At 42.4% G+C, this 22,371-nt stretch overlaps 1 protein-coding gene and 1 pseudogene across 2 annotated transcripts in view; one reads left to right on the top strand and one right to left on the bottom strand.

The window, feature by feature from the left end:
• ADCY9 (adenylate cyclase 9) overlaps positions 1-22,371 on the top strand; it is a 115,499-nt gene that overhangs the window by 57,156 nt on the left and 35,972 nt on the right. The window lies entirely within an intron of this gene.
• Positions 3,431-4,957, bottom strand: LOC109436704 (small ribosomal subunit protein uS10 pseudogene; annotated as a pseudogene).

Raw genomic sequence — 22,371 nt, forward strand, 5'->3', positions numbered from 1 at the left:
CAGGAGTGCATAAGTGTGCATTTGAAGAATCATCACAGCATGAACACATCCATATAACCAGCACCCAGATGAAATAGAACATTGCTCACATCCCAGAAGCCCCCCTCCTTGTGTACCCCTCCTCTTATAGGTAGCCACCTTCTGACTTCTGGCCCCATCAATTAATTTTGCCTGTGTTTGGATTTCTTATCAATGAAACCTGCAATATGTATTCATTTAGGGCTGCTCCTGTCACTCAGTATTATGCTTGTGAGATTCGTTTCCTGTTGCTTTTAGTTGGAGTTTGTTCATTTTCATTGCTGTAACATACTCTCTGTTTCACTGTATGGCAATCTGTCTGTCCATCCTACTGTTGATGGACATGTGGCTTGTTCCCATCTTAGCTTCTGCAGAATTCCTATGAGTAGGTAGGTACTGTATCCTGATGCACACTTGCATGTAATTCTGGGTAAGTAAATGTCTAGGAGTGGAATTGGTGGGCCATAGAGTATGAGTATCTTCAACATTGACAGATAATACCAAACTGTTTACCAGTGGCTTTGCCGGTTATTGCCTCCCACCAGCAGGGGATGAATGAGTCTGTTGCTCTGCATCCAGCACTTGTGAGTCTGTCACATTTTAGCCACTCTGGTGGGTTTGTGGAGTTTCTTTTGGTAGCTTTCATTTTGATTTCCTGATTTGATTTGCATTTCCCTGGTTGAGTGCCTTTTCTTAGTCTTTTGGCCATCTGGATTTGTTCTTTTGTGAAGTGCCTGTTCAAGTTCTTGCACATTTTTCTACTGAGTGATCTGTTTTTGTTTGTTTTGCTTTCTTCTTGACTTTTAGGAGCTCTTTATAATTCGACTACCAGTCCTCTGTCAGTTGTATGTGAGGCAAATACTTTTTCCCACTCTGGTTTTGCTTTCTTAACTATGAAAGTGCCATTTTTGTAGATCAGAATGGTCAAATGTTGGCAGTTTCATATGGTTCAACCTAATATGCAATAGTCTTTTTCTTTGTTAGGTTAGTACTTTTTGTGTCCTATTTAGGATACCTTACTCTACCTCTGAGGTCATGAAATTATACTTCTGTATTATTTCCTAAATACATTATTGTTTAGCTTTTCAAATTTATGTCTATAGTCCATGTGGAATTAATTTTTTTGTGTATTCTGTGAGGTTGGGTCAAGTTTTCATTTAAAAAGTATGGCTATCTAATTGTCTAAGCACTGTTTATTTTTAACATTTTTATTAAGGTATAATTTACACATCATAAAATCACCTCATGAAAGTGTACTTATTTTTAGAAAATTTACAGAGCCAACTAAGCATCACCATAAGCTGGTTTTAGAGCATTTCCATCACCCCACAAGGCCCATCGTGCTCATTTGCCGGCAATACCTGTTTCCAAACCAACAACCAGGAAGCTGCTTTCTGACCTTACATATTTGCCTTTTCTAGACATTTCGTTTAGCTAGAACTATGCAATATGTGGTCTTTTGCATCTGGCTTCTTTCACTTAGCATATTGTTTTTGAGGTTCATTTGTATTGTAGCGTGGATCGGTATTCAGTTTCTATTAATAAGTCAAATTGCATTGTATGGCTAGACCACTGTGTTTTTCCATTCACCAGCTGGTGCCCATTTGGATTATTTCCACATCTTGGCTATAATAAATAAAGCTCTCTGGACACTTGTATACAAGTCTTGGTGTAGATAGATGTTTTCATTTCTCATGAGTGGAGACTTGGATTGGGATTGCAAGGTTGTGTGGTAATTTCTGTATAATTTTATTTTTTAAATTATCCTTTGTAAATTAACAAAGGATAATTTTTTTGGTGTATAGTTCTATGAATTTTTTGAACAAATGTATAGATTTTGTAGCCACCAGTACAATTAGGATACAGAACAGATCAATTCTCCCCGCCAGTCTTTTCCGTATGTTGATCCTTTTATAGACACACCTCTTGTCCTCTCCCATCCCCTTGGCAATAACTAATCTGCTATTTATCCTTATAGTTTTGCCTTTGGGAGCATGTCATTAAAATGGAACTATGCAGTGTGTAAACTTTTAAGACTGGTTTCTTTCACTTAGTAGAAGTAAAAGATTGAGAGTCGTCCTAGTTGTGGATCTGTAGTTCGTTCCTCCTAATGCCGAACAGTATTCCATCCTGTGGCTGTACTACTGTGTGTTTATTCACCCACTGAAGGACATTTAGGTTGTTTCCAGGTTTTGGCAATTATGAATAGGGTTGCTGCAAATATTTGTGTAAAGCATTTTGTGTGAACATAAGGTTTAATTTCTCCAAGGTAAATATCCAGGATTGGAGTTGCTGGGGCATATGGTCAGTGTATGTTTAGCTTTGTAAGTAACTGCTGAAGATTTTTCCAGAGTGGTTATACCATTTTTAATTGCCACCAGCAATGTATAAATGTTCCTCATCCTCTTCAGCACTTGATATTGTCAGTGTTTTTCATTTTAGTCATACTGCTAGTTGTGTAGTGACATCTCTTGATTTTAATTTGCATTTTCTAAATGGCTAATGATGTTGAATATTTTCTCATGTGCATATTTACCAGCCCAGGACCTGGGGGTGGCTGCAAAGAAAGCATCAGATGTCCACTCTGAGCTGAGCACAATTTTTTAAAAGGCCTTCCTTTCCTATGCTCTGTAGTGTCGCTTTTGTCACAAATAGTGTCCGTATGTGTGAGTCTGTTTCTGAACTCTTCCCTCTTTATTTGCCCTTCCTACGGCAGTAACCACAGTCTTAACCACTATAACTCTGTGAGAGTATTGGAATCTTGCAACACAAGTCTTCCTGCTTGTTTTTATTTTTCAGGACATTTCATAGAAATGGAATCATACAATGTGTGATCTTTTGTGACTGCCATCATGATCATTGAGCATAAGGTTCAAGGTCCATCCATGTTGTGGTGTGAATCAAAACTTCATGCCTTTATGTGGCTGAATAATCATATTTCATTGTACGGATAGACCGTGCTGGACCTTTGGGATGTTTCCGCTTTTTGGCTGTTACAAATAATGCTGTTATGAATATTAGAAATGAATATTAGTATACAAATTTTTGCTTGGAAATATGTTTTTATTTCTCTGTGGTAGATACCTAGGAACAGACTCACTGGTAACTCATTTGGTAACTGTGTTTAGCATGTTAAAGAACTGCCAGCGTGTTTTCTGTCGTGGCCGCACCATGTTACATTCCCAGCAGCAGGGTATGAAGATGGCAGTTCTCTCTTCATCTCTGCTAACCCTTGTTGTTATCTGTCTTTTTAATTATAGCCATCTTAGTTGGTGTGAAGTGGTATCTTATTGTGATTTCGATTTGCAGTTTCCTTGATGGGTAAGTTGAGCATCTTTTCATGTGCTTTATTGGCCATTTGTGTGTCTTCTTTGGAGAAATGTCTAGTCAGACCTTTTGCCTTTTTTTTTTTTTAACAACTGATAGTCAGTTTATTAGAAAGGTCGATGTAAGCGTCTGCAGTGGTGACTTCACCCTAAATCCTGCTCTGTACTGATGGACGCCATCTGCTTCACGATCTCAAAAGCGCTATGCAAGTCGGTGAGTCGCTTGTGGATGGATCCTCGTCTGAAAACGATCCCAAGTCTTAGAACCTTCCTCGCAGGGCGTTTTTCTTGTCGTGATTCTCAGAGTCTTGGTAGGCGTCCGAATGGTCCTTTGACTTTGAGATTCGTTTCCTTTGCACCTCTGATGAAGTCAGCACAACCTTCTCCAAGGATTTTGTGTTGTGGCTGGTTAGACTAATTCCAATTTGGTGAATCACCACCTCTGGTTCCTCGGGTGTCTTTCTGGTATCTTTTTTTTTCTTCCCCTTCTTCCGCCTTCCCCCTGCCCCCACTTCGGTTCAAGCCATTGTTTCTCAGTCTAGTTGTGTAGGACACAGCTCCCTGGCCCACGCTGGTATTATGAGCCTTGCACTGTCCCCGGCTGAGGCTGTTGGTCGTCGGTCAGCCGCTCACAGCAGCTCACGACAGCTCTCACCTGTTGCCAGTCACTCACGCTGGCCACCGGCCTCTCATGGCAGCACACGGCAGCACACGGTAGCTCACCTCCAGGGAGAGCCATTGTTCACAATCTTAGCTGTAGAGGGTGCAGCTCACTGGCCCATGCGGGAATCAGACCTGCAACCTCGGCGTTAGGAGCACGGCTCTCTAACCACCTGAGCCACCGGGCCGGCCCCTTTCCGGTATCTTTAAAGCCATGGTTGCAGTGTGTCTTTCTAAAAAAAACCCTTTGCCTTTTTTTAAATTGGGTTATTTGTGTTTATTGTTCATCATAAGAATTCTTTATGTACTTCATCTCCAGGTGTTCACAGCATATCTCATTATTCCACTCTCCTCTTGCTCTACCTTCTTAATATGCTTTAATTTGTGAGTTGATTAATTGGTGCATCTATTCATTCATATATATATATATATATATATATATATATATATATATATATATATTCAACAGCTATTTGAGTGCCTTAGTTGTGCCTTTGCTGCTCCTTTGCCTTCTGAGTACTGTTGTGGCAAAGCTAGCTCCCACTGTCATATGTCCAGCTGGTAGCACCAGGTACTTTCCCTTGAGAGCATCTGTACCAGTCTGAACCTCACATCACCTGATGTGACCCTCTCAGCCGCAGCCATACCTTAAGAGTCCTACATTCCTGCCCCTACTCGCACCAAATCAAACGCATCCCGCCTCCCCATAAGTCTACATAGACGTGTGTTTTTCTCGTCTTTCCTTTACAGAAGATTGCCTCCTTCTGTCTCTGCCCTCCACAAATCCTCCCATCACCCCCATTTCTCTGCCACACTTCATGGTCAGAGTTCTCCGAAGGATTGACCACATGTGCTTTCTCCATTTCTCCACTCACATGTCAGCGGGCCCAACCTGGCCTGTGCTGTCCCCTCCCCAGTGCACCCCTACTTGCAGTAGTGCTGACGATCTTCATACTGCCAAATGTAGGGTCACTTTTCTGGCCACATCGCACTCAGCTCTCAGCAGCATCGACATGGTGGCCGTTCCTTCTTCTTGAGACACTTGCTGCTCTTGGCTTCCTTAGAGTCCTATTTGTATGACTATCTTCTGAACCCTCATGTCCTCCTCCGACTTCTTTGCTGGGTCCCCTCCTGCACTGTTTCTTAACAGTGAAGGCCCTTAGGCTTACTTCCTGGCCCCCTCCCTTCTGTCATCCTCTCCAGCGACATCCCATCTCTAGCCTAGATTTCCCTTCTGATGGGATGATGCCTCCTTCACATCTTCACTTGGGGATTTTCCAGGCATCTTCCACTTAAAGGGTTCAAAACTGAGCTTCTGATCTTGTCCTCCGAACCGTTACCTTCCCCGGTCTTATTTACCAAGTAAACATAGCATCATCCATCCATTTACTAAAGGCAGAACCTGGGGAGCCCTTGTTCCCTTTCCTCACCCACATCCAGTCTGTGGGCATGTCCTATCAGTTCTGCCCAGGCGTTACATCCTGAATCTGCCTGTTTCCGTCCTGCTGTCACCCCAGTTCAGGCCACTCTCACCCTTGGCCTAGACCACAGCGACAATCTCAGAATGAGTCCCTGCTACTACTCTTGATGCCTCCCAAGCCATTCACCACCTACAGCTGAGTGGGTTTTTAAAAACGCCAGCCAGCCGTGTGGAATCCTGGGTAGGATCCTGGAACTGAAATCAGACAAAAAATTGGTGACATTTGAATAAAGTCTGTAGTCTAGTTAATAATATTGTACTGATGTGAATTTTCTGTTCTTGATTATTGCTCTGTGCTTGATATAATACAGTAAGATGTAAACATTAGGACAAGTGGGGTGAGGAATATAAGGGAACTCCTTGTACTGTATTTGCAATTTTCTTGTATGTCTAAAATTGAAATTTAAAAGTTTTTTAAAAATTAAGACGCAAAAAATGAAAGTAAATCCAATTATGTCCTCCCATGCTTAAAACTCTGCTGAGGCCTTCTGACCTAGCACGGAACTCAGACTGCTCTGGATGGCTCCCTGGCCGTGCGCACCCTCCAGCCTCCTGGAATGCCACACGTATTCCCTCACTTTGCTTCGGAGACAGCGGCCCTCTTTCAGCCAGGTGAAGGTGTGACGATCTTTTCCACACAGATCCCTCCATCCAGTGAGGCCTTCCCTAGGCCCACGCCATGATCAGCACCTTCTCACCACTGAGGTCTCCACTTCAACACCATTTCTTCTGAGAGGCCTTCCCTGACTCCCATATTCAAACTAGGCCCCTCCCCCATCACTACTGTTCTCTGTTGCAGAAACCTTCAGTTTTTTTCATGGTCCTTATCCACAGCTGGTGTTTAGTTTCATGTGGTCAGGGATGGTGAATGTCATTCTCACAGTTTTATCATTAGTGTCTAGCCTGGCATCTAGCCAGTGCTCAGATGGAATCAATAAACAAATAACAACTTGTTCCATATTGTGTAAGGCGTTTACTGTATAACTCGGTCTCCAGAGAAGTTCCAGTACTTGCAGGCTTCATTCTGCCCTTCCTTGATGTCCATGCTATTTGCAGAAGGACCACAGCTCTAGAGATTGATTCTGTTCTTCGTGTATTTGAGTGGCCTTTGTGCTAGGCTTTCAGCTAGGTATTGTAGGTAGTAAGATGAGCAAAACATAGTCAAACGTAAGGTATGATAAGCATTTTCAGTAGGCCTAGCATCATTCTTGGCAGATTTCAGGAGCTCACTATCTGTTGAAAGAAAGAATAGAATCAGAAATCTTTTCCTTTTAAATTGCTGCAGATATATATACACATCTTCATATATAAACAATTATGTCATAGATATACACACAGCATTGTGGAATCTTTAGCCTTTCAGATATGCTTCAAGCTGGTTCTCTCTTGGCAGGGAGAAGGATGGGCAGAGGGCTGTGGGACTTCGGCTGCTCTTACAGTATCGGGCTCTGCCACTGCCCGCCTTGGCCAACCCCCCACTGGTGTACCCCAAGGTGGCTGGATGAGAGGCTACGCAAAGGGCGTTTGGGAAATTGGTAGAGGCGTTTTTGATGGTTTTAGTGATGAAGGTTTATATGTTGTCCATGAATTTAATTTTATTCAGCATAGTAAAGAGGACATTACAAATTAAGTAACAAAATGTAATAGGAAGGAGCCATTGGGTCAATTGGGTTGAGAACCCGTAGTTCACTGTCTGGCTTCCAGAAGGTATTATTATGGGCCCTCAAGGAATTCAAAGTATTTCAAAGAACCAACAGGAATGTCATGATTCATTCTGATCCCCAGGTGAGGCAGAACTTTCTGCTGGGACCTGCCACTTAGGTGCAGAGGCACCAGCGTGCAGTGCCTTGCAGAAACTTTGGGTGTTGGTGATACAGGAATTTCTGGGCTACGACGGGGGGACCAGATGTTGTATTCACGTCAGGAAGATACGATATGCAATCAGTCAGCTGCAGGGGTGAATTCCCTGTCCACTTGTGGCTTGTGGGAGCAGTGGGCAGGGTGAGGCCCTCGTGCTCGCAGCATGTCACGCATGATTTCACAGCGCTCACAAGACCTGCGAGCACGTGGACTGCTAGTAGACATGCAGACAGTAGGTGGGCAGGCCAGAGGGCACCCTGGAGGTAGTGGGATCCTGGAGGGGCAGAAAGAGGGGAGGTTGGCAGAGGTGACCAGAATGAGTTTACCTGCTTCAAGAATTTGCCTGGGGCTGAGGCCTCAGCAGAAGGGGCAGTACAGTAACGCTGCTCCTGAAAAACCTTCTCCTAAGCCGGCCTCGTGGGTTTGTGCCAAATCCTGTTAGCATGGTGGCTGTGTGCCTAGTTAAACATTCAAGTCAGAGAGAACCCCCACGAAATGGTAATTTGTTCAGTCGTGTGTTTTACTACATGTGTTGTTTTTAATGAGTGTGAAAGATCAGAGAGTTCGGTGTTCGTTTTACATACTGCTTTTAGGAATCATGTAGTAAAATTTAAAGTTATAAAAAGTGGAAAATATGGCATGTCTTATAAATATTCATATTAAAAACATTTTTAGGAATAATATATGTCAAGCAAGGTTGAGCTATATACAGATGGGCTTTGAGTTAGATTTTTGAACCACTTTTTCAACCCATTTTAAGTTTTTAAAAAATATGTTCAATGTTTCCAAGCTCTTCTGTTTTCTTATTCTTAGCGATTATCTACCATTTTGTTTGATGGAGTAACTGTTTCTATCCTATTTTCCAATTGGCTGTTCCTGCTATTAGTATGCAGGGTAATTTCACCCTTGTATTTGCTACTAAATGTCATCTATAATGAATGAAAATTAATACTTCCTGGGTTCATTTAGTTTTCCTCTTTATCCTACCTATTCTTCTTTTAATAGTTCTTACACCTCTTCTGTGTTTAATAAAGGAAAGAGAGAGCTTTCTGTTGCTAATTCATTCCTTTCCTTCAATAAGGAAGGCTCTATTATCTAGATCGTCACTGTTTAATGTGGTAGCAGCTAGCCCCATGTAGCTATTTAAAATTTAAGTTACAACAAAAAACATTAGAAATTCAGTTCTTCATGTGTACTAGCTGCATTTTGAGTGTTCGGTAGCCACAAATGGCTTGTGGCTGCTGAACTGGCAGCTAACATTATCACACATTTCCATTTTCACCGAAAGTTCTCTTGGGCAGCCCAGGTCTAGATTCTTTATACATTCCAGTAACCCACTTCCTGTATTATCGCATCACTTACAGTTGCTTTCGGGGGGTTGATGAAAGCCTCTCCAGTTTTCTGGAACCATCTGGAACTTTCTCCTCTCATACTCCTCTGAGCCCAGCTGTGTGTGGCTGAAATATCAAGGCCTAACCATAATGCTGAGTCCTTGACCTGATTGGGCCGATATTTGCCCTTTACCTGCCCATGAGTCAGCCTGATCCTGCTTTATTCCCTGGGACCCCCTGTCCATTTTATAATTGCAGTAAGTGGCAGGCGAATTGGCCTAATCTACAGCAGGCATGAGGATTTCCTTAACCAGGGATAACCAGGGATTGTCCACTCTCAGCCTTGTTAACTAATAATTTGAAGACCTCTATATGCCTTTTATTTTATTTCTCTATTTTGTTTTTTTTTCCATTTTAATGTGATTTTGTGATGCCTGGCCTGCCACCTTCTTTGAGTGTGATTTCTTTGATTTTTTTTCAGCAACTTTTCTTTCTTCTTTGAGCTCCTCTCCTAACTTTTTTTTTTTTTCTGGTCTCCACAAGTTCCATTTCTTTCTTAAATTTCTATTTATGATGTATTCTTTGAATCAGTGGTAATTTTGTGTTAAATATATCTTTACCCTATTTATTATATTTCTTTCTTATTTTTAGCAGAACACAGAGTTCATAGTTGGTGTTAATTTAATCTTTCAGTTTTTCTTTTTTGAATTGTGGTATATTTATTCAGTGGGAAACTTTATAGTTTTGAAAATAAATGAACGAAGATCATGCATATCAATGTGGATGAATCTCACACATTGCTGGACACAACAATGTAACTTTCAGAAGAATACTTGTAACATGATGTCATGTATGTAAATTTTAAAAGCATATTTTTAAAAAGCTGTGTATTGTTTAACTATATATATATACGTATATATATATACATATATATGTATAGATAGATAGATAGATAGATAGATAGATAGATAGATAGATACACATATATATATGTAGTGAAAACCTGAAGAAATGTATGGGAAGGAGCAACATGGCAGTGGCATTCAGGATAGTCACCCACTGTGTGGGGGAAAAGGGTTTGCAGTGGGGGAAGGCCCACAGGGAACCTGAAAGCAGGTGACATTTTGTTTCTTAGGTGGGGTCACGAGTCTTCAGCCTGTTTTTTCTTTCGTGTTTTTATGTCTGAAATATTTTGTAATCAAATATAGTTACAAGAAGCGGAGTACAGCATTAGGAATAGAGACAGTGGAAATGTAATGGCTGCGATGTCAGAGGGGTAGTGGATGGGGGAGGGGGGTTGCCACTGTGTGAGGGATATAAATGATAAGTATCTAACTATTCTATTGTTTTGTACACCTGAAACTAATAAAAAAAATTCATGCTTATTTTAAACATAAAGTAAATTTTAAAATATCTAATATAGAAAGTGAAAATAAATGAGGGAAATTTCTTTTTTTGTTTCGTTTTTGTTTTTCTTTTTTTTCAGTTTCTTTTTTTTTTTTTTAATTAAAGTTTATTGGGGTGACAATTATTAGTAAAGTTACATAGATTTCAGGTGTATAATTCTGTATTACATTATCTATAAATCACATTGTGTGTTCACTACCCAGAGTCAGTTCTTCCATCACCATATACTTGGGGAAAATTTCTAATATAGAAAGTGAATATTTTCCATAGTCCTATTGTCCTAAAATAGTCAAAGTGAACATTGCAATTTTAAATACTATACAGTGTTAACCTCCATCTGGTTAACACTTATGCAAAGCACTCATCAAAAGAGAGAAAACCTTGATGTGAGTTGAAAACTGGTTAACTTGAAAAGTGAGGAACTTAACTTCCATCACGTCACATCACCACTCTTTTTCATGTGTATGGGAACATTTAAGCTCTAGTATCTTAGCAAATTTCAATTATCCTATAAATCAGTGTTATCAACTATAGTCACCAAGTTTTACTCTAGATCCTCAGACCTTGTGTTCTTACGTAGTCTGATGTTGTTCACAGTAGCACTTTGTTTCTTCCCCAGAATGTTAGCTGCTCTTGTGTCTTCTCTTCTCCAAAGACTCATCTGCCATGTTTGGGGCCAGCACCTCTACTGGTCCAGGGACCTGCTTGCTAGAGGGGCTGGAACCTTTCTTCCCGGGGAGTCTGAATGCATGTGCCTTCTGTTCACTTCCATCTGTCTTTTAGGGTCTAGCAGAGCTCCACTTTCCATCCTAAGACAGGGAAATTCTGAAGACTCATCCTCCCTTTTTGTGACTGAGGGGCTGTTGACTGCAGCTCCAGGTCACATTTTCATTCAAGCCACATCTCTGTGTGTTGATGGCCTTGGGACTCCAGTCCCTCCTCGTCTGCTCATATACAGGCACTCACTACTCACTGCCTGGGGTTCGCTTGCAGGTTTGCTTATCTGAGGGTCTTCAACATGGCTGTGACTTTCTTGAGGCATAAAGGACATGCTGGCACGGTGTGAGGCTAGCGTGGGAAAGTGAATCACCCAGCCAGTGACCTCTGCAGTGGCAGAGTGGCTCTGCCCTTGACTTCTCGTCTGATGCCCATTAAGACTTTTAAGGTTATTAAAAATATACTACCTAAACACAACTTTGATTCTTCTGAGAAAGGTCTGAAAAAGAAAGAAAGACCACCTCCAGAGCTGAAATGAAATTAGAGAAATTGGCGCTATCTAAGAAGATACTGCTTCTTGATCAGAAAATAGAGGTTTGGGGTTTCTCAGTTCATGGCTTGAGCAAGGCTGCCATGTGCGCTATAGGAATAAGAAAATGCACTTTGGGGAACTGCTCTGGTCAGCGCTCCAGCCAATATGCAAAACGTTCATCAAAAGAGAAAAGGCCTTAATTTAAATTGAAAACTGGTGGATTTGAAAAGTGAGGAAATTCGCAGCAAGCATGTGACTTGTGCTGGAAATGTGATTCGGGAGCAAGCCAGAAGCCGGGATAAACATTTCCACGAAGTAACAGGTGGTGAAGGCATTGGAAAGACCAGTCAGGAATTATGAAGAATTGCGTATTTTGCTTTGTATAATATGAAGTTTCCAGGTGAGGGAAGGTGAGGTGGGCTTTGTTGTCTTTCTTCCCAGCTGAAAGTGCTCACAGGAAATGTCATTGTGGGTAGCACTGCCCCTGCATCAGAAGAAAATGCCTTTGCAAATAAGTGTCCTCATGGATGAAAAGGAAACAGCGTTGTTGCAGGCAGCCAGGGAAAGCCTGAGCCTTCTGCTCTATATAGGCAGCCTTGCTGTGCTATATGTTGAACTCTTGCCGTCAAGGAGAATTGGGTTTGCAATCTAAGAAGACAGCTTGGGTGTCAGCCCAGCTCTCTTGGACTAGACTGCAGCAGTGAGAGTTGCAAATTTGATGATTCTTGGAGATATCTCGTGAAGGTCAAACTTTTGTTTAATTTCTCCCAGACTTCTGAACTCTGGCCATGTTCAATTTTTAGTCCTTCAAGGTTATTTAGCCTCATTTCTTATTTATATGTTTTTCCATCCTCACTCTACCACATTATCTATTACCAAGCCTTTATTTTTCAATATTTTTCTTTTACCTGCCACTGCCCATTCCTTTACCTTGAAGTCCCCCAAATAGTGTATTATTTACTGGCTTTATTTTATTTCTTCTCCAAATCTGAGAACTGTTGCATCTTGTTGAAGTTCACATAGTTTTATTTTTTTAAGAAACAGCTTGGTTGAGGTATAATTCACATACTATAAAATTCACCCCTCCAAAGTATACAATTCAGTGGTTTTTCAAAAGTATGTCCACAGAGTTGTGCAACCATCACCACAACCTACTTTTAGAACATTTTCATCACCCCCCAAAGAAACCCTGTCCCATTAGCAGTTGCTCTTTCTACTCGCCCCGTCCAACCTCTGGCAACTACTAGTCTACTTTCTGTCTGTATGGATTTGCCTGTCCTGGACGTTTCATATAAATGGAGTCATACAGTATGTGGCCTTTTGTGACTGACTTCTTTCACTGAGCATAATGTAACTAGTTCTATTTTCAGTGAATTCCCCTTTTTTGGTTTTATTTTTCAATTATTTAGCTGCCACCTATACACAGATTTTAAATTGAGTCTTTCATTTATCTTTTTTCTAGGATCTATTTTCCATTGTCTATGTTCGTACTTAAATCTGTAATTCTTAAAATTATTGATTTGTAAACTATTAGTTTAACAGTCAACTATTAAACTCTTAAAATTAACTATTATTTCTCAGTTCTCTAGGGAAAAGAAGACAGTCTGTATTCTTCTTATACCTACTTCGTATGTAACCCGACGCACTCTCTTCTGTGTGGTGGCTTTCCATGTTGTCATCTGGTGAATACTAGTTGTTAGTTGTTGGTCTGTCTTAGTTCCGGACACCTTTCCTTCTAGCTCTCTTGTTTCATAGCCTCTTCTGATTATTTAAACTCTGTTGTTATAGTATTCCAAAATAGTTATCGTAGACCGTAATTTTTTTTTGGTTTTTTAAAACTCACGGTAAAATTCCTTTTGTCACTTATGAACATCCTGTCAGCATATAGACTTGAACTCATGTAATTCTCTTTTTGTAGATGTGTGTCGTCACTTACTTATTGTCCTCACATTCACTGCCATCCTTTCTAATTTAATTTTTATGAGCATTACTTTATGCCCTTCCTCCATTTACTGAGTTACTCGTAAAGACTAAGGAAAAGCGCTGCCTTTCCCTTTTTACGTGCATTATCTCATGTAATCCTCGCAACAGTCCTATGAAATGGCATTATTATGTTACTAATGTTTCCATGTTATAGACGAGGGAACTGAAGCTGCGTGTTTAAGTCAGTTTTCATTAATACTTAGTTTCTGAGACTGGAGGACTTTTTTTTCCCTATCATTTCTTTCAACATTAAGCCCGTGTCCTAACCCTCAGTAAATATTCAATTAATATTTAATTCGTTGGTAGGTGAATGAGCAAATGAATGCGTGAGATACTATCTGTTAGGCTGTTCATGGGTGTGCCAAATGTTATCTTTCAAAGAATTCGCTTCTGCAGCCTTTGTGAAGGTCTGTGGTATTAAAACATAATGCAGGAGATTTTTAATGGTGGGAGGAGTGGGTCTCTGAAGTTTGTTACCACTGGACTCTCCCAGTGTTAATATTCAATAACATATAGCAAGGCAGCGTTTATTAATGCCAAATAGGTGAGCTAAGAAGACTGTGCCCGGGACCGTGCTCACTAAGTGGTTACTTGACCACTCACCGTGGGCTGTCATGGCAGCACATTACCCTTTACTGGTAGAGACAGGGACCTGGGTACAGACAGCACCATTTCAGGAGCAGGGTGCAGACGTTGTGTGTGTGTGTGTGTGTGTGTGTGTGTGTGTGTTCTTTAAAGTTAGTTTCATTTGGCAAAAGTTTGAATCAAGATCAAGCATGGTGACCACCTTTGTTTCTTTCATCCACTTGGGCAAATCTGTCTCATTATGTTGTTTGGGACTTCATTTTTTAGAGATGTTTCACCAACAGCCATTTGCTGAAAGAACTTGTGATTTATTGTCAAGTGTGGGGACAACCAGGATGAATCAGTCTTTGTGATTAGTTGTTTTATGTAGGAGTAGAAAGGACTTAAACCCATCCAGGCTGTTTTAATGTCAACAAGGTGAAAAATGTTTATTTTTTTCCACCCAAACTTTAGGTCTTTTTAATCAGGAGCAATAGGTAACTATGAAATACCCTCTTTATAATTTTGTACACTTGGGTTATTTGGTAGATTGAGATTAAGAGTACTTTTCATTTTTATTTTCCTTATTGACTGACTACATTTTAGTTTAAATAATCCATGTGCTACTCATACTACATACCTAGTTATGAGGAAAAATGCAGGACAAAGTGAAATAACTTTTTAGAATGTGTATGAACTAGACCAAACTGATCGCCTCTTGTATGTTTATTGTTTCAAATCACTGGTGATACAAGCTTCTAGGTGTTTGTTACGTTATGCTGCTAGCTCCCGAGGCCGTGTCTCCAAACTTTCTTTCCTTCCTGATTATTCTCCTCTTTCTGTTGAGTTGACAGTCAGGTCCTTGATTCTCGTTGCTTGAGGAAGTCTCACTCCAAAGCAAGTGTCCCGCAGAAAAAAGACTGCAATATAGAAAGGAGGCCAAAATAGTCTTTTCTTTTCCAAACTAGACTATGACACTCACTCAGATTCTACTCAGTTCATCAAAACTAAGCACCGGTTGTGTGCAAGGCACAGGTTTTGTCCTCAGATAATTGATGATACACTTAAGAAGCCTTAAGACTATTAATCACGCACTCTCCTGGACTTGAGCAGCCACATGCAAGCTCCTCCGTCAGTTAGGAGCCCAGTATAGGAAATGTGTATTCTGCCCCCAGCCTCTGTGAAATTAAGCTGATAAAAGGCATCAGTGCTGGTGAGGTTTAAAATCAATTATCAGGAAAGAATATAAGAAATCTTATTAATCATTCTCCTGTTTACACTACTTAACAAAATAAATCATTTAGCTGCCATGTTTTGACCTTCTGCTCCTAAAGAGTCATTCTAATGAACTTGGACCCCGGGGTCCATGTGTGTGGTTACTCATTAAATCCTTATCTCTTATAAACTCTCTTGACTTACACTTGACAAGCCTGGATGGAGCTCAGTCACCCCAGTCCTGATATATTTCCCTGGTATTTCACATCAGGCAGCTCAGCCTTACTTTATCATGCTGATGTCCCTCCAGTTTGGGCAAAATTTTCGCTTTAAATTGAGCCTTCCATATCAAAACATAAATACAAAGATACTTAATTTGTTCACCAGTTTTGCTTGCTATGGACACATGTACATTCGACCCTGGGAACACTAGCGGTAGTGTGTTATTAATACAAGTTGGTCATTGTGGGCTCCCTAAAGAAAAATGCAAGTTAGAAACAAACTCGGAGCAATTATTGATTTAACCGTTTGGCAAATGCTTTTAAACATAGAAGGAGCATGAAAAAGACTCCAGTGACAAGCAGGTCAGGCATCCACATTGATAATAGTGAGTGGTGTCGCTGAGTTTTCACATGTGCCAGCCATTGTTGTAAAGCCTTCATGAGTGTTAATTGTTTAATGCTCACGTCAGATTTGTGGCGTGAGCCCTGTTGTTAGCCTTACTTCACAATGAGGAAACCCAGATGCAGAGCGCTAGGGCACTTTATACAGGACCTGCAGTGAGCAGGGTGGAGCCTGAATCAGCTGCTCTGCAGAAACCGTGCCCTTACCCATCTGCCCACGGCCTGGCGTGGAAGCATCGCTATTGCCACCACATCGGGGGAGAGCAGGTTCCCCTTCCCACCATTCCTTCCCGCCTCCCGTTTCCCCTAACTCCCTTCCCACCCACTGTAGCTGGCAGTTGCACAGCTCCAGGGCCTTTCCTGAGCCTTGTGCCAACACACCACTTACCCCACCATCCCCATCACTGTCCGCAGCATGAAGACGCCTGGAGCTGGTCTACATTGTGCTTGCACAGCCCCCGTTCATCTCTGGCCAGCCCCCCCACACACACACACATTCTCTGTTGCGACCACACTAAACTCATTTGCATGCCAAAGGCTTCCTTCTGGAGGGCCTGTTCGTGGATTGTTTTAGTAGCGCTCACGGCCTGATGATGGCTGCCCCAGCCCCTGGCCCTGCTGCCTTTCACTGGGCCCTCTCTTCGTCTTTAGTCCTTAGTTTGGAGGGCACTTCATCCAGGAGGCCTTCCCTAACCCCCCGAGGCTTTGCCGGGCACCACCCTCTGCACTTCCCAGAGCACCCTCACTACCTCATCCCGGGACTGTGGTCACACCGGCCTGCTGTCTAGATCCCTCTTCAGGTGATGGCCCCAGACAGGTAGGGTCGTGGCTGACATGTTCACGCCTGTCCTCTCAGCACCCACTACAGTGCATGGTAAACAGGAAGTGCTTAATAAGTGATGAATGCACAGGGCCTCAGTTGTCATTGTTCATGGCAGCAGCAATAAACCTCAGGAGTGTGCGCCCCAAGGCCATGTCAGAGCTTGTGACTGCAGAGCTGGCGTTGTTGCTTCGCCCTCCCGGAGGTGGGCGTGCTCCTGCTTGGAAGCGCTGGCTTCAGCGTCACGCATGTCCTGGTAGGACTCAGGCTGTGGTCCTTCAGATGTGCTGGCTCAGCTTGGTCTCTGCTTTGGCAGTCACACCTCCGTCAGTGGCTCTTGCAGGTCCCGAGCTGCACAGGGAGGGGACAGGCAGTTACCTGAGTTTGAGGGCTGAAAGCAGGGTCTCTCTCTGGCTTCCACAGCTCCCAGGGGAGCCCAGAGCCAGCGGCATCTCATAGGGAACGCTATTCTGGGGTCAGGGCCAGCTGCAGATATAACAGAGAACCTCTCCCTTCAGCGGCAGCTTCTCACCCTCTGCAATCAAAAAATGATCTTTCTCCTTCTGGTCTCCCAGGTGGCCCTCTGCAGTGGCAGCATGTGTTCCTGAGCTCCCTCGGGCCCCTCTCCCCACCCACTGCTGGGTGACTTACCTGCCTTACTGGGGAGTCAGGGGAGAGATCATTAGAGCAGCTCCAGGGACTGGCCTCTCCATGCACTTCTCTGATCAACCCGGAATAAACCGTGGCAGCCCGGAGACTCCAAGAAAGGCCAAAAATAGGACATTTCTCTGGTTAGCTCACAGAGGTTGTGTTTTTCAACTCTCCCAAGGCAAAGTGACATAATCAATTCAGTGTTGTCTGTGACAGGAGCCTGAGAAATTCATACAAAGGTGCTTTTACTTTTCCATTATATTCCAGTTCATGTATCCAATTCAGGATTATGCATGTAATTAGTTATAACTGTGGTTGGTCCTATACATAAATTGGGATGTGTGTTTTTGTTGGAGAAAAAAAGGAACTTCAGGACCTTAGTTAAGAGTGATCATGTAACGATCTTCTTTGGGGTCAGTTAGTATCTAAAATTATCTAAGTCTTCTGATTCCCACCTGGGATTTGACTATACTCTAGCATTCCCTAGGTGCCTTAAGGACTCATGCCAAATTCTCAGAACAGTTGACTTAAAAAGATACACCGTGTAGTATTTTTGTGAGGAGAGAGGAGATGAAGAAAGATTAAGTGATGAAATGGTGGTGTGATTATAAAGTGATTAAGGATTATTAAGTAGTTCTTTGGTTATTTGATTAATTATTTTTAAAGCATTTATTAAATATGTACTGAGTGTAAGAAATTATGCAGGTTCAGCAGTGTAGACACATCACCTCTTGATTGAATCTTTCCATGATGGCTTTTTAAAAATTATTATGTGTAAGATTTTATTTTAGAAACATATTCCTACTGGCAAACAACTTAGTTTTTTCGATACATTCACTTGGTATCCAATAAATGTCTCCCATTGCTATTAGGTACAGTCTTTTCAAAAAGATTTTTATTCAAATACAGCTAACACACAATATTCTATTAGTTTTAGGAGTATATCATAGTTATTCAACATTTTTTATTAATTAATTAATTAATTATTTTAATATCAATTTTTTTTTAAAAGATTTTATTGGGGAAGGGGAACAGGACTTTATTGGGGCACAGTGCACACTTCCAGGACTTTTTTTTCCAAGTCACGTTGTTGTCCCTTCAATCTTAGTTGTGGAGGGTGCCGTTCAGCTTCAAGTTGTTGCCCTCTCAGTCTTAGTTGTGGAGGGTGCAGCTCAGCTCCAGGTCCAGTTGCCGTTGCCAGCCGCAAGGGGCGCAGCCCCCCATCCCTTGTAAGAGTTGAACCGGCAACCTTGTGGTTGAGAGGACTCGCTCCAACCAACTGAGCCATCCGGGAGCTCAGCGGCAGCTCAGCTCAAGGTGCCGTGTTCAATCTTAGTTGCAGGGGGCGCTGCCCACCATCCCTTGCAGAACTCGAGGAATCGAACTGGCAACCTTGTGGTTGAGAGCCCGCGCTCCAACCAACTGAGCCATCCGGTAGGCAGCTCAGCTCAGGGTGCCGTGTTCAATCTTAGTTGCAGGGGGCCAAGCCCACCATCTCTTGCGGGACTCGAGGGACTGAACTGGCAACCTTGTGGTTGAGAGCCCACTGGCCCATGTGGGAATCAAACTGGCAGCCTTCAGAGTTAGGAGCACAGAGCTCCAACCGCCTGAGCCATTGGGCCGGCCCTATTCAACATTTTTATACCTAAAGAAGTGATCACCATGATAAGTCCAGCAACCATCTGACACTGTACCATGTTATCACAATATTACTGACTATGTTCACTATGTTGTATTTTACATCCCCATGACTTATTTGTTTTATACCTGGAAATTTGAACCTCTTATCCCCATTCACCTTTCCCTCTCCTTTTAAATTTTTCAGTTATAGCGGACATTCAGTATTATTTCATATTAATTTTAGATGTACAGCACAGTGGTTAGACATTTATATAACTTAAGAAGTGAGCCTCTTGACTGGTCTAGTACCCACCTGGCATTATACATAGTTAACATATAGACTATATTTTGCTTTACATCCTCATGACTATGTTATAACTACCAATTTGTACTGCTTAATTCCATCCCCTTTTTCACATCCCCACCTGGTGGCCCTCTTCCCATCTGGCAACCATCAAAATGTTTTCTGTACTCATATTTATGCGTTTGTTTCTGTTTTATTTGTTTATTTAGTTCTTTATAGTCCACAAATAAGCAAAATCACACTGCATCTGTCTTTCTCTGTCTGACACTCCACTCAGCACAGTATCCTCCAGGTCCATCCACGTTGCCACAGATGGCAAAAACCCATTCCGTTCTCTGGTCGAGCAATATTCCATTGTATAATACATATGTAGCACCTCCTCTTTATCCATTCATCCATCGATGGACACCCAGGCTGCCTCTACATCTTGGCCATTGTAAACAATGCTGCAATGAACATATGGATGATGCTCACATCCCCTCAAAGTAGCATTTTGGGTTTCTTCACATAAATACCCTGAAGTGGGATTACTGGGTCCTTCTTTGTCTCTTGTTATAGCCTTTGTTTTAAAATTTATTTTGTCTAGTGTAAGTATTGCTTTCCCGTTTTGTTTACTTGTTTTCATTTTCATTAAATATCTTTCCAATCTGTTTACTTTTAGTCTGTGTGTCTTTCGATCTGAAGTGAGTCTCTTGTAGGCACCATATGTGAGGGTCTTATTTTTTTATCTATTCAGCCACCCTATCTTTTGATTGGAGCACTTAATCCATTTACATTGAAAGAATTATTGATAGATATGTAGTTATTGTAATTTTATTATTTATACTTTTTATCTTTTTTGTGTCTTAAGTCCCTCTAAGATTCCTTATAATATTGGTTTAATGGTGATGAACTCCTTTAGCTTTTTCTTGTCTGGGAAGATCTTTATCTGTCCTTTGATTTTAATTGACAGCTTTGCTGGGTAGAGTCATCTTGATTGTAGGTCATTACTTTTCATCACTTTGAATATTTCATGCCAGTCCCTTCTGGCCTGCAAAGTTTCTGTTGAGAAATCTACTGACAGTCTTATGGGAGTTCACTTGTAGGTAACTAACTGCTTTTCTCTCTTGCTGCTTTTGAGATTCTCTCTTTGTCTTAACCTTGGGATTTTAATTATAATATGTCTTGGTGTAGGCCTCTTTGGATTCATCTTGTTTGGGACTCTGCCCTTTTATGCCTATTACATACAAGGGCTTGTATGTCTATTTCCTTCACTAGGTTAGGGAAGTTTTCTGTCATCAAATAGCTTTTCAATTCCTTATTCTCTCTCTTCTCCTTCTGATATCCCTATGATGCGAATGTTGGTACATGCTTGATGTTGTCCCAGTGCCTCCTTAAACTATCCTCATTTTTTTGGATTGTTTTTTGGCTGTTTTGATTGGATGTTTTCTGCTACCTTATCCTCTAAATCACTGATTTGATCCTCTGCCTTTTCTAATCTGTTGATTCTCTCTAATGTATTCTTCATTACAGTTAAATTGTATTCTGACTGGTTCTTTTTTTATGTTTTCTATCTCCATTTTTATGTTTCCTATTTCTTTGTTGAAGTTCTCCCTGAGATCATTGAGCATCCTTATAGCCAGTGTTTCAAGCTCTGCATCTGGTAGATTGCTTGTCTCTGTTTTGCTTGGTTCTTTTTCTGGAGCTTTGTTCTGTTCTTTTATTTGGGACATGTTTCTTTGTCTCCCCGTTTTGGCTGCCTCCCTGTGTTAGTTTCTATGTATTAGGTAGGGCTGCTATGTCTCCTGGTCTTAGTAGCATGGCCTTATGTAGTAGGTGTCCTGTGGGGCCCAATGGCTCGGTCTCCCTGGTCAAAAGAGCCAGATGTTCCAGGTGTGTCCCTTGTGTGGGTTGTGTGTGCCCTCCCATTGTACTTGAGCTTTGGTTGCTGTTTGCACATCAATGGGAGGGATTGACCCTTGGGCTGATTGGTTGTGCGGACCGGCCATGACTACAGTGGAGGAGCTGTGGTGCAGGGACTGACCCTACAGAGCAGGATTTACTTCAGCAGGGTTCTGGTGCCTTCGCAGTCTGCCCTTTGTTTGTGTCGTCCTTAGAGGTGGCCAGGTAATGCTTTGGCTGGGTCTGAAGCTGGCCGCTGGGCGTGCTAGCCCTGAGGCCTCCTGGGAGGGGCCCCACCACAGGCAAAGTTCAGCCACAGCCTGTGTCCTGCCTGGGGCCACCTGGCATGAGCTACAAAGCAATCTGCAGATGACTGCTGCCTGCCCCAGGCTTGGAAGTGCTTTGAGAGGCCAAGTCACGAACTGAGGCTGACTGTCACTAGTGCCAGGCTTAGGGCTGCTCAGAAAGAGATACAGGACATGACGAAGCCAGATGCTGCTTGTTTGGGTTTTGTGAACCTCTGAAAAATTTTAGGAAAGTCCACAGCATGAACCAAAACAAGCCGTTCATATGGAAAAGCCACTGGAAGCTGCTCGGGTGGGCCTGAAAGTTGGGTGGGGTGGGGTCTCAGGGAATCAGAGCAAAGGATTCAGGTTGACAGGGATTCAGATATGGCAGCCACCTGCGTCTGCACACCTGGAGTGGGAGAGCTCAACAAAGAAACTGGCTTCTGCCAGTTCCTCCATCTGGGAGAAAGCTGCCCCTCTAGCCCTCCCCCTGGAGCCAGACAACTCAGTTCCTCCCTGTATGTCCCTGGCACCTTTTGGGCTACTGCCCTAGTGCTGGAGCTCAGAGTGAATGAGTCCATTAGCAAGTAAGTCCATGCACGGGCCCTTTAAGAGCAGTGCCTGAGAGTGCAGCTGCTCTCATCTCACTCAGCCACAGTTTCCACTGGTTTTCACAGCTAAAAGTTGTGGGGACTTCTCTCCCCACCAATGAGACCCTGGGCTGGGAAGCATGGTGTAGGGCTGGCACCCCTCACTCCTGGTGGTGGGGTCCTCTGCAGCCAAGTTATCCTTCCCGATTTTTAATGGTCACACGTAGATGTGGGACCAGCCTGTTCCACATCTCTGCCCTTCCTACCAGTCTTGAGGTGGCTTGTTCTGCATGTCCTTAGTTGTAGGGCTTTGGTTCAGCTAGAATTTAGGCTATTCTCAAGAATGGCTATTCTGTAGTTTAGTTGTAATTTTGATATGGTCATGCAAAGTGGTAAGCACAGCGTTTACCTACTCCACCATCGTGACTAGCTCTCCCATGATGGCATTTCATTACCACCTTCTGCTGGAGCTTAAACTCTCTAAGAGAGGGACCTTGTTTTG

This window comes from Rhinolophus sinicus, chromosome 10 (genome assembly GCF_057876585.1).
Source record: "Rhinolophus sinicus isolate RSI-liver-muscle chromosome 10, RSI-T2T, whole genome shotgun sequence".
In the NCBI taxonomy this organism is placed as follows: domain Eukaryota; kingdom Metazoa; phylum Chordata; class Mammalia; order Chiroptera; family Rhinolophidae; genus Rhinolophus; species Rhinolophus sinicus.